Source organism: Charadrius vociferus, unplaced genomic scaffold (genome assembly GCF_000708025.1).
Source record: "Charadrius vociferus isolate BGI_N301 unplaced genomic scaffold, ASM70802v2 scaffold129, whole genome shotgun sequence".
Lineage (NCBI taxonomy): Eukaryota > Metazoa > Chordata > Aves > Charadriiformes > Charadriidae > Charadrius > Charadrius vociferus.
Window position 1 is genome coordinate 2,713,293 of NW_009661374.1, and position 10,912 is coordinate 2,724,204.

Below are 10,912 nucleotides of genomic sequence, written 5' to 3' on the forward strand. Positions count from 1 at the left end.
CAGGGTTTTTTTCTCTCCTGAGGAGGGAAGCGGGTGTCCCGCAGCCGCCTTCACGTTCCCGGCGTTGCCCCCCAGCCTTCTGGCGGAGCGGCGCCGAAGCGGTGTTGACAAACAGCAGCGCCTGTGTGAATAAGTAACAGTCACCCTGTGCCCGAAGCAGAGGGAGGGTTCCTGCCCCAAAACAGCCTCCTGAAGGGTAGCTGGCGTGCGTGAATAGCCTTCGCTCTGCTGTAGCAGAGGGCTTGCTCTGCGCTCCCTTTCCCTGGACGTAGTAAAGGGGGGAGAGAAGAGAGAAGGGCTTCACACCGCTCGTCTGCAGTCCTCCCCATAGCTGTTGCTCCCCAGTGTGGTTCGAAGTCTGCCGTGAGTAATGACCATCTAATCTACGCTGGTTTAGAAGTTCTTGAGGACACGGGGACATTCCCCGGGGGCTGTTCACAACCCGTGGCCGCAACATGGGGAAGCTCGGGGAGACTGTGGGGTTGCCCAGCAGTAGCGCCTTTCGACGTGAAGGTAGTTCACAGCAGGGTATGGGGAACTTGGGGTTACATTAGGGGTCGGTTTGGCTACTGCCGCTCAGTTTTGAACAGCGAAACCCGGGCAATGAGAAGATGTCAGTGCTACCTGGATTTAAAAAAAAAAAAAAAGTTGCAAGTTATTGGTCTCTCAGGTATTTGATTCAGACTGAGAAATCTGTGAGTTACACAAGGTGGTTCTGTGTGTGTGTATATATATATTAGTTATACAGAAAATGCTAGTGCTTGCCTAAAACCAGACATCATGTAGATGTCTGAACTTGACTAAAGTATAGTCTAATCGTGTTTGTATTGGGTATTGAAATGCATTATGGAAAACTTTTTAAACACCAACATCTTTTATAAAAGAAAAAAAAAAAAGAAAGAGCTTATGTTTATGTATTTATAGGAAAAAGAAAATGAACTCTGCTTTTCAGATCTGTTAAACCAGGAAATGATGTATTTCGCAATGCCGTTGAGTGGTCAAGCTCAGGGTGATGCTGCAGGTGACCTCAACCGGGAGCAGATCCCTCTTCTGCCTTCCAAAAGCCAGATAAAACAGAAGAGAGTCACAGGGTAGCTCAGGTTGGAAAGAAGCCCCAAGCATGGTTGGCTCTGAGTTCAGACCCCGGTTGCTCAGGACGGTGTCCAGTTGAGTTTTGAAATCTTCCAAGAACAGAGAGCGGACAATAGCTCTGGGCAAGCTGCGTCACTGCCTACAAGTGAGAAAGTTTCTCCCGGTACAAGGTTGCAACATTTCTTCTGAAAGTTTATGTCCTCTTCTGCTCCTGCCATGTGCTACTTAAGAGCTTCTTGGCTCTTGGCTCTTCTTGGTGACTCTCGCATGTGTATTGGCCGGCAGGTGCTGGGTTCTGTCTGAGATGACCTCTTCCTCAGGCTGAACCCGCTCCCTCAGCCTCTCCTCTCAGGGCAAGTGCTCCAGCCCTGAGTATCTTGGGGCCCTATGCTCAACTTGCCCCAGTTTATCAACATCTGTTTTGCGTTGAGGGGGCCCAAAACTTAAGAGACTATCTAGAAGTGGTCAAATGAATGGCAAGAAAATAAGAAGTCTTTAATCTATATGTGAGATCTTTTTTCTTCCAGATACCTTGCTAGGTCTGTGGTGCCAGACCAAACCAGAAATGCTGTATGGGATTTGGGGTTCAGTTTTTACATCTGAAAAAATTGGAGCATGTTTTTGCTGCATAAACTTGTTACCAAGTTCTGTGCCTAAAATACAAGTCAAGTCTAATAATTGCAAGGCTTCTGAAATGATAGGTTTGTAACTCCTGTTACAAAGCACTGGGTTTTTTTTGCTTTTTGGTCAGGGAACTGATCCTTCTACTATTGATAACAGATTGGGCTTGTGCTTCAGCACATGGAAATACACGTGTATGTCACTACCATTAACTGCGGTTGGTCATCTTCAGACAGTACAAACTTCTCTTGTTTGCGTAGCTTTCTACCGCGCTCGTTTTTAAAAAAATGGAATAAACAAAGTCTTTAATACACAGTCAGAAATGCTCAATGCATTTTTTTAATATGTTGAAGATTATGGTAACATTTCTTAAAAGACATTCTTTGAAGTATTTTATTTTTATTACAGAGATGATCCGCTGCAATGCATGGTTGCGAGAATGCTGTATAGGCCAAATAAAATATACTTTTAAAACTGATTATTTTGAAAATTTGAGATGCTTAATAAGTGGCCAAGGCTTTTGCTACGAGAGAGACATGGTTTTGCAAATAACTAGCATCTCAGCTGGCAGTTTGAAGACACGTATTTATATGATAGTCCAGTTTAAAAATTATCTGATGAGCTGTTTTGTTATTCTTATGCTATTTTTTTGGGTAGCCAGTACTTTTCCTTGCTGTTAGTCACTTTTGTTGAAGCACAGTAGCCAATATAGCATAAATAAATCTCACTATAAAAAACAAACAAGCAGCCCAACTCCTTTAGAGTGGAGGCTAGAAGAGTGTGTTCTGCTGCCTCGATGAAGTTCGTGTTGTACTGCCTCTGTTCCTGGGTGTCTGGGGTTAAATCAGGGAAGCCAGATGAACTCCTCTGGTCCCTTTTTTCAGCAAAAGCTTGTAGAGTTTCTTTCTGGGAGATATTAGCTACATATTGGAGCCTGTGTGCAGAAGGTGCAGTAAAAGAGAAGAATAAGAAAGAATGACAGTTGTCACCATGCGGTAGAAAACTGCACCATATTAAGAAACCAATTTTTACTTAATCTCTTGAAAGTCCTGTCCCTACAAAATTGTCATGTCTTAGATGTTGAATGATCTCCACCCAAGGGCAACTTTAAAAATGAAGATGATGACTTGGATTTGAACTTTGAAGCAGGAAGTTGACTACAGGAGGACAAAGAAAATTGTATATCTTTGGGGTGTGATTGTTTAGCAGTCTTTCTCAAAGTTTGTGCTACTCTATGAATCTGGAGCTTTTGGTATTTGGCGGTCAAGACCGGACAAGTTACTTAGTCCGGTTATGAGTTGGTTAACACATACTTGGTAGTAGCTAGATTCTTGCCCAAAATGCGTCAATGTAATCACCATGAAAAAAGAGGACATTTTTGCTGCTTATTACTTCCTCAGTTTCAAGAAACACTGATAATTTGGTGTTGACTTTGGTTTTGAGCATGCTAGGACTGCTACCGTCAGCAACACCTCTTATTTTTACTACTTTCCCCTGATTAATTTCAACTCGGCTCATCTTTATCAACATACTAAATATGTGAAGGCAAAGAAACCTATGTGACTGTTATTCTGCAATGACTTGGCAGGGAAACAGAAATGAATTAGGGTTCGGTAATAGCATAAAAACAGCATTAGGATACATTCAAGGAAAGTTAGACTGTGGAATAATTATGCCTTATCTTGGAGAGGAACACACACATTCAGGAGGTATGTTGAGTGTGAAGAAATGTTGTGTTGCGAGTGGAGAAAGTGGCAGTGAGACCAAGATCTGATATCTCTTCCTTGCTTTCATATTCTTTGAGTTACTCTTCTTTGACTTTGGTATTAGAAGAGGTGAAGGAACCGTGTTTCACAGCCCACACGTAATATCCCACTTTGCAGAAAGATGAAGAAAAACAGAGCTTATAATAACACAGAACATTAGTAGCTTGATTGATTGACAAGAACAAAATGTAGAAAACTGTCATACAGTCGGCTGTGTTAAATAGTAAAATACGAACCCTCAACTCAATGTACTTCGTGTGTAACTTTACATTTGTACATCGTCTGGTTGAAAGAAAAATGGAGTTGTTCACCGGTGTTCTTTGCAAGACTGAATGTGGATGTCTACAAGTGTTCCTGGTTGCACTTACTTTATGGGAGGTGGAAATGGAAAAGGGTAATTACATTTACAGGTATAATTCTTGGTAGTCTGTAATGTAGGTATAATGCCTTAGGAATAAAGATTTGTTTTATAGAGGAAAGAAGTTCTCTTAAACTGTCATGATGAAATAATTAAATGCAGAATGTTTTTTGCTCAAATTTTATCTATATTAATGAGGAAATCAGTGCTTATTAAAAAAATATGTTTCTAGAAAGATACTAAGGTAAGAGGGATGGCATGCTGAAACATTCACTTACTTTGTTTGTATTCTTAAGAGGTAAAAAGTACCGTCCTGTGAAAACCTACTAATGACATCTGTGCCATGGAAGTAGTAATCTGTCTCTCCTGCATGAGTTTAGCAACAGCTGCTGTTTCTGTGTTGCTCATTTTGCAGGTTTGGTGGCTGTGAAAACAGCAGTACGGAAAGCGCTCTCCTTTTCATTTTGTCTTTTTAAAAATCAAATTACAGTCTAAAAGTTCTGAACCAGTAAGACTGCTGGTGCCTTCCTGATCAGGCCGCTTGGATGTCAATGGAAGGGGACATCCTGGTAGAGAAGAGTGGGATCTCATTCCCGACTTCTGTGGTGCAGAAGAATTGCTGACTTTCTTTATTCGTGGTTTTTCCCTTAAATTTGAAAAAAAAATCTTAAAACATAAAGTGAGTCAGTGCAGTCATGCTATTCACAGTCAAGGAATTTTTCCGTATTTTTTGGGGTGCTTCTACCTTTGCTATGTGTTTATTTTGGAGGGATGGTGTACCCTACTGTATTCAGGTGAATCTGATCCATAGTAATGTTGAGTACCGTTGAGGTGATAGGAGTTCTGTACTGAAGAGTTAAATGTCTATTAAAACAAGGACTGTTGTGAAAAAGCAGGTTCTAGCCTACTCAAACTAGGTGCCGGTCTTGACCCCTTTGATTTTAGCATGTCAGATCCACACTTTGAAACAGTGACAAATAAAAATATAAAGGTGTTTTCAGAAATTATTATTATAAAACACCATTGTGGAAGCCACCCAGGAAGGTGCACAAACAAAAAATTCATATTGAATGCAGGTGCATACAGTTGGCACTTAATAATGCATGGACTGCTAAAAACAATAATAAATATTGAATGCATACCAATTCAGTGAGTACCATTTATCTAAAAGTGCAAACAGCTGGTTTTACTCCCTACTCTTTCTTAACATTTCGATCTCGTCTCTTCCTTTTCTCCTTGTCACTTTCCTTTGTTCCTGCAACTCTGTCCCATTTTTCCCTCCCTTTTCATCCTCTGGAGATTTGCATCAAGCAATTCATCCTTCATTCTCTAGTGGGTTCCTGCTTGCATGGAGCAAATAGAAGACTGATGCTTTATTGTACCTGCGATGGCTTCAGGGGACAGGCAGGACAACATCTGTAGGTAGAAATTAATATGTTATTGAAACGGTGAATATAATTAGTTTGACTTACTTCAAATAGAAGTACCAGATGGGATCCATATCTTCTAATTTCAGATATCTACATCTGAACTAGTTATTCCCTTTATAATCAAGGAGGGCAAATAGGCACGTCTGGTGTGCAATTCATCTCACCCTCGGGTGAGTGTCTAAAACAGGCTAAATGAATTGCATCTTAGAAGTGCCAGTTTTTCCTCATTGACTTTAAAAGCCGCCTGAAGGTGACACCTGCAACATCTGAATTTTGGCAGCTGAATTCTGTCCGTGTTACCTTATAAGGGGGAGTCCACAGGCTGATACTTCCATGCAGGAGATGCTACAGCACAAAGTCAAACAGTCATGAGCTTCAAAAACTATGTTCTGATTTTTCATGTGCAACTTTTAAGGCACCTTCTTTGTTCAAAAGTAATCTGCTTTTATAGAGTCCTTTGCTGCAGAATTTTTGTGTCACTCAGTTGATTGTGGTTAAGATTTTTCAAGGAACTGGGGTCGATCCCTACTTCTGCTGTGTTTCCTAGAGAAAGCTGGGCAAGTCAAGGGAAAGTTGTGGATAACAAACCTTTCATGTTCTCTCTCCGTCCATGATTACAGAGAGAGAACAGGGGAGGCAGGAGAAAGGGGAGAGGAGAATACTTGACCTAGGGTCTGATTTGCAGAATTTTAGCCAAAATGGCAATGCTTAGGGAAGTTAAAGGCTGCTGGAAACAGAATCTTATAATGGGAAAGCCGGGGAACTGTTAACAGTTGGCAGTTCTTCCTTTAACAGATTGCTTTTTAAAATAAAATAAAAACACGATGAGCTGTTCTATAACCAGAGGTTCCTGTGCAAGGGAAAAAAATCCCTTCTTCAGCTTTCAAAAGAGACAGAAAAAAAAGTCATCAATGGTTTGCATGCATGTGATGTATCTGATAATTTGGTATCTTTGTATATACTATTCTTACATTAGTCACTTCTTACTCCTCACACACTTTCTGCTGTACAGTTTTCCTTTTCACGCATGTTCATGCAGCCACATACTGTGAGCTAACACAATCTATCATCAAATGTTTCATCATTCAGTGCTCCTTGAAGACAAGAAGGAAAAGATAGGCAAAGACTAATCAATATAAGGGATTAATTGTCTCCTTTGATGCCCTCTACAAAAAAGCATAGTATTCATTTAAAAGAAATTTTCATCATGTCCTTATCCTTTATTCCCAAGTGTGCAAAAGTATTGTATTTTTCATCAGCCTCACTTTGGAACTGTACTTGGAAATTCTGAAATGAAAATGAAGGAATGTTAGTTGGATAAAATAGTACTTTTTGCTACATGAATACTTTATTCGTCTAGAATTTACAGTTATAACGCCACCCAAACTAAGTTTTAAAAGAATGTCCTGAATTATGAAAATTTGTAAAACAGACATGTTTGATGAATTCCCCAAATCCCGTTTCAGGTAGAGCCTGACACCCGAAGCACAACTGCTATTTTGACAAAAAAAAAATAATCTGTTTTTCCTCAGTAAGGATACCTTATGTTGATTTCAGCGCTCCTTCCACTGTTGCAGTCACTCCATAAGTACTTTAAGAATTGTAGGCAGACAGAGAGGCCACAGTTCATCCTTTCACCATCTTTTTTTTGTAGTTGCTGTTTCATGTTTGTAAGCCACTATTATATTGTCTCTCGAGTATTTTGGACTGTTGCTGGTGCTACAGCTGTGGTGCTGCTGTAGAGCCAAGGCTGTAGGTCAGGAATGGTGCCCATGCCATTCAAATCAGTGCAGATCAGTGCCCAAGCTCACAGAGCTTGATCAGGCTATAAAGAGCTGAGCAGAAAAAGTTGTGTGGCCTGGTGGTAACCATCATTTTCCATTTGTCCTTATTCTGTGGCCAGGAGCAGGTGCCGCAACACAGTCTCTCAGGGCTCATGTAGAGTCACAGATGACTTCTAATTAATGCTAAGAAAGCGAGAGAGAACCCTTAATATCAGTGGGCTTGTGAGGAGAGGCTGCTTTTTGTGAAGTGAGGAAATTGTATGTTTTTTCCTGGCAGGAAACTAGCAGAATGATCTCCTCAGTATACAATAGATATGAAATAGGTTGATTTTAGGTTGGAAGAAACCTCTGGAGCCCATTTTGGCTGACTCCCCACTGAAAGCAGAGCAGGTTGGCTCCTGTTAGGTAGCCAGTTTCTACTCTTCCAGGTACTCCTTGTGTCTCATAGCCTAGCACCTAAGCATCTTGGAGGTCCTTCTGTGTACTCACGCCATTTTGTACACTTTTCTTGTACTGGAGGTTTACAGGTAACCTTCATTGTCACAAGGGCACGCTGCTGATAATGTCCGATAGTAGAATAATGTGAAAACTAAGGACTTGCAGCGACTTGGCACTGAGAGGTACAAGGTAATTCCAAGTGTCATTGTGACCCTGTGGATTTTTGGAGGGGAGTGTCTATAGTTTCTTATTCTTTGACTTGCAGAAGGTTTTACTGATCTGTTTGTTTTGGTTACCATAATTTTAATTCCTTGAAACAACCAGTTGGTATTTCATGGTGGACATTCCACAACAGCCAGGGAGGTACTCTGTGATTAGCAGTGCTGACATATTTTCCTACTCTTGGCTGGGAATCCTGGGCCATTTATGAATCATTTAGTGAGTAACCAGTAATTCTGACAGAACGTATATTTAGAATTTTGGGACAGTATAAGCACGTTTGGCATAAAACCAAACCGTATGATTACTAATAAGAGTCTATAACATTGTAGTGCCATCTCTGTCTTTAAGGAGAGTGTTTTGATGATGCACCCATGATTACCATTTGCAGATAAACTACAAATAATTCATACTTGGTGGTGCAGGGAGGACACCTGTAGATACATGCTGAAACTTACCTGTTGTCTGCTGTTGAAGCATCTTTGTGTCCTCCCTTAGCTATGTGTGCAAAAGGTGAAGCAGTAGGGGAGAAAATAGGAATGAAAATGAAAGGGTATGTACCTTATGCTCTTTCTGTTTGAAGAATTTTTGTGTACTTGGTGGAGAAAAAGAACTCGTCGAGTTTGTTTTTTCTAAATATCACGGAATCAAAGAATGGTCAGGGTTGGAAGGGACCTCTGGAGATCTTCTAGTCCACCCCCCCCACCAGAGCAGGGTCACCTACAGCAGGTTGCACAGAATGGCGTCCAGGCGGGTTTTGAAGGTCTCCAGGGTCGGAGACTCCACAACCTCTCTGGTCAGCCTGTTCCAGTGCTCTGCCACCCTCAAAGTAAAGAAGCTCATCCTCACGTTTAGATGGAATTTCCTATGTTCCAGTTTGTGCCCATTACATCTTGTCCTATCACTGGGCACCACTGAAAAAAGACTGTTCCCATCCCCCTGGCACCCTCCCTTTAGGTATTTATAAGCATTGCTAAGATCCCCCCTCAGTCTTCTTTTCTCCAGACTACGAAGACCCAAGTTCCTCAGCCTTTCCTCGTAAGAAAGATGCTCCGGTCCCTTGATCATCTTTGTGGCCCTTTGCTGTACCCTCTCCAGCAGTTCCCTGTCCTTCTTGAACCGGGGAGCCCAGAACTGGACACAATATGTTTGACGGTAACACTAGATAACTCAGTCCAACTGCTGAAATAGCAGCCCTCATGTTCCCTTTGGTGTTAACTCTGTATTCTTACCTGTGCAGGCTAGGTCCTGAGAAGAGGTATAGATTTATGCATGTTCAGTCTTCCTGGGTTGGAAGTTGTCTAGGAGCAAGGTACTTTCTGCGTGGAAGCAACATAGATGGACTAGTATAGCTAGCCTGGACACAGAGAGCTTACGCTATCACATCCTGTAGAGAGGCAGATTGATCGATTGGGCTGTTTGATTGGTTCTTCACAGCCCTGAGGATAAGCTCGCATACTCAGCCTGAACAGACAAATGTGCAGACACAGCACCTAACTAACGTAGTGACATGGCTTGCAAACTAGAACTGCTTTTTACCTGGCTGATTTAAACTTGGATGCATTGAACACACACGTCTGCCTCGCCCCACCGTGTAGACGTACTCTGAGTTAACCCCGTGGGATTCTTCTGATTTGAGGCTGGATTCCTTAACTTATTCAATGGGAGGCAACCTTGTCTGTCTTCAGTTTAGGCAATAAGAAATCTTTTTCTCACACCTTTTGTCTGTGTAGTTAGTTTACTGAGTAATCTCTCCCAGGCTATGGTGGCTTGGGTTGTGTGTTTATCAAATGTCTAGAATAATGGATTCTGATTTTTGACTGTGGCTTCTATATGCAAATAGTAAATAACAGCACAAAAGACAAAAAAAAACTTGGCACCTTTCAAAAGCTGTGAATGAATACATATCATTTGCAATTTCAGAGGGGAACTCATCAGGCTTTATAGTCCTTGTGTAATTTGAAGGGTGTGTATAAGGTGAAGAATTAAAAAAAGAGGCTGAGGCCTATAAACATTCCACAGGGATGTATTTTAAATGCGATATATGTGGCAGTCCTGCAGGTGATAAATCTATTCATGTGAGTTCGGCTGCCTGGTTCCCGATGAACAGCTCAATACCCATTTCTTTCACATCTGATGGAAATTGAGCATAGCCAGGGCTTCAGGGAGTCTCCTATCTCCCATATTTGGGATTCAACCTGGTGATGGTTTCAGGAAAATCGTTGTCTTTAAAGTTCTAACAAATCTGAATTGTGGAGCTTTCTGTCCTCCCTGTTGGTAGAGTAGAAATCCAAAGGCACCCAGAGTTGTACTGTTATTCATGTGAGTCTTTCTCGTTGTTTGCATTGTCTTAGGCCATGTGTCTGTGGCTTGGAGCGACTGGTAATTGAACTAATCAGTTCTTTATAAGATCTAGATGATATCTTCCCTGCTTGGGACAAATAGATAACTTTACTACATGCAGCCTTTGAGATAAGGTAGAGCTAATAGTTTTAACGCAGGGGTTTTGGTGTTTTATATGAGATAAATTTATGAGTAAGCTAAATTCTGCAGAAGAGACTTCATGTTTTCACTATAATTCACTACGAAAGGAAAAAATCAGTAGAGGTATGACAGTACTCTACTGGCTCGCTACAGTTAATAAAATGGACAAAAAGAAATCTGAAGCCTAAATGCTGCTTTTTCTGTCAAGATACCTGACTTCTCATCTTGACTTTCAAGAAATATTTGTTAGTGCAAGCGTACTATGTTTGGATCAAAGCATAGTTTAGAAAATATTTAACTTTTATAAACTTAAGTACAAACCAAATAAGAGTAATACCCCAAACAACTTTTACATGTGTGCCAGTAGGCTAAGAACATCTTATCAATTAAAAAAAGTAGAAAATCAGCACATACTTCTTAATGTAACTTTTTGGCAGAAGTAAATCTAGTCAGGTGACAAACTCTAGTCTTTTTTGCTACGCAAAAAGTCTTTTTTTTTCTATAAATGCTAAATACAGTGTGGTGGTAAGACGTCTAATTCGAAAACACGAGCAAAAAGTTACCTCAGTTGTAAATATTTACTAGTATGTGAAACTGTGGTAATTTAGACCTGACTATTTTTATGAATGTCCTGCATCCCAAATGAACCTTGTTTAAATGGGATATCTCTCTTTTCCCGCTTTACAGTAAAGTGCTCAGAAGCTGTGCGTGAGCCCGTCG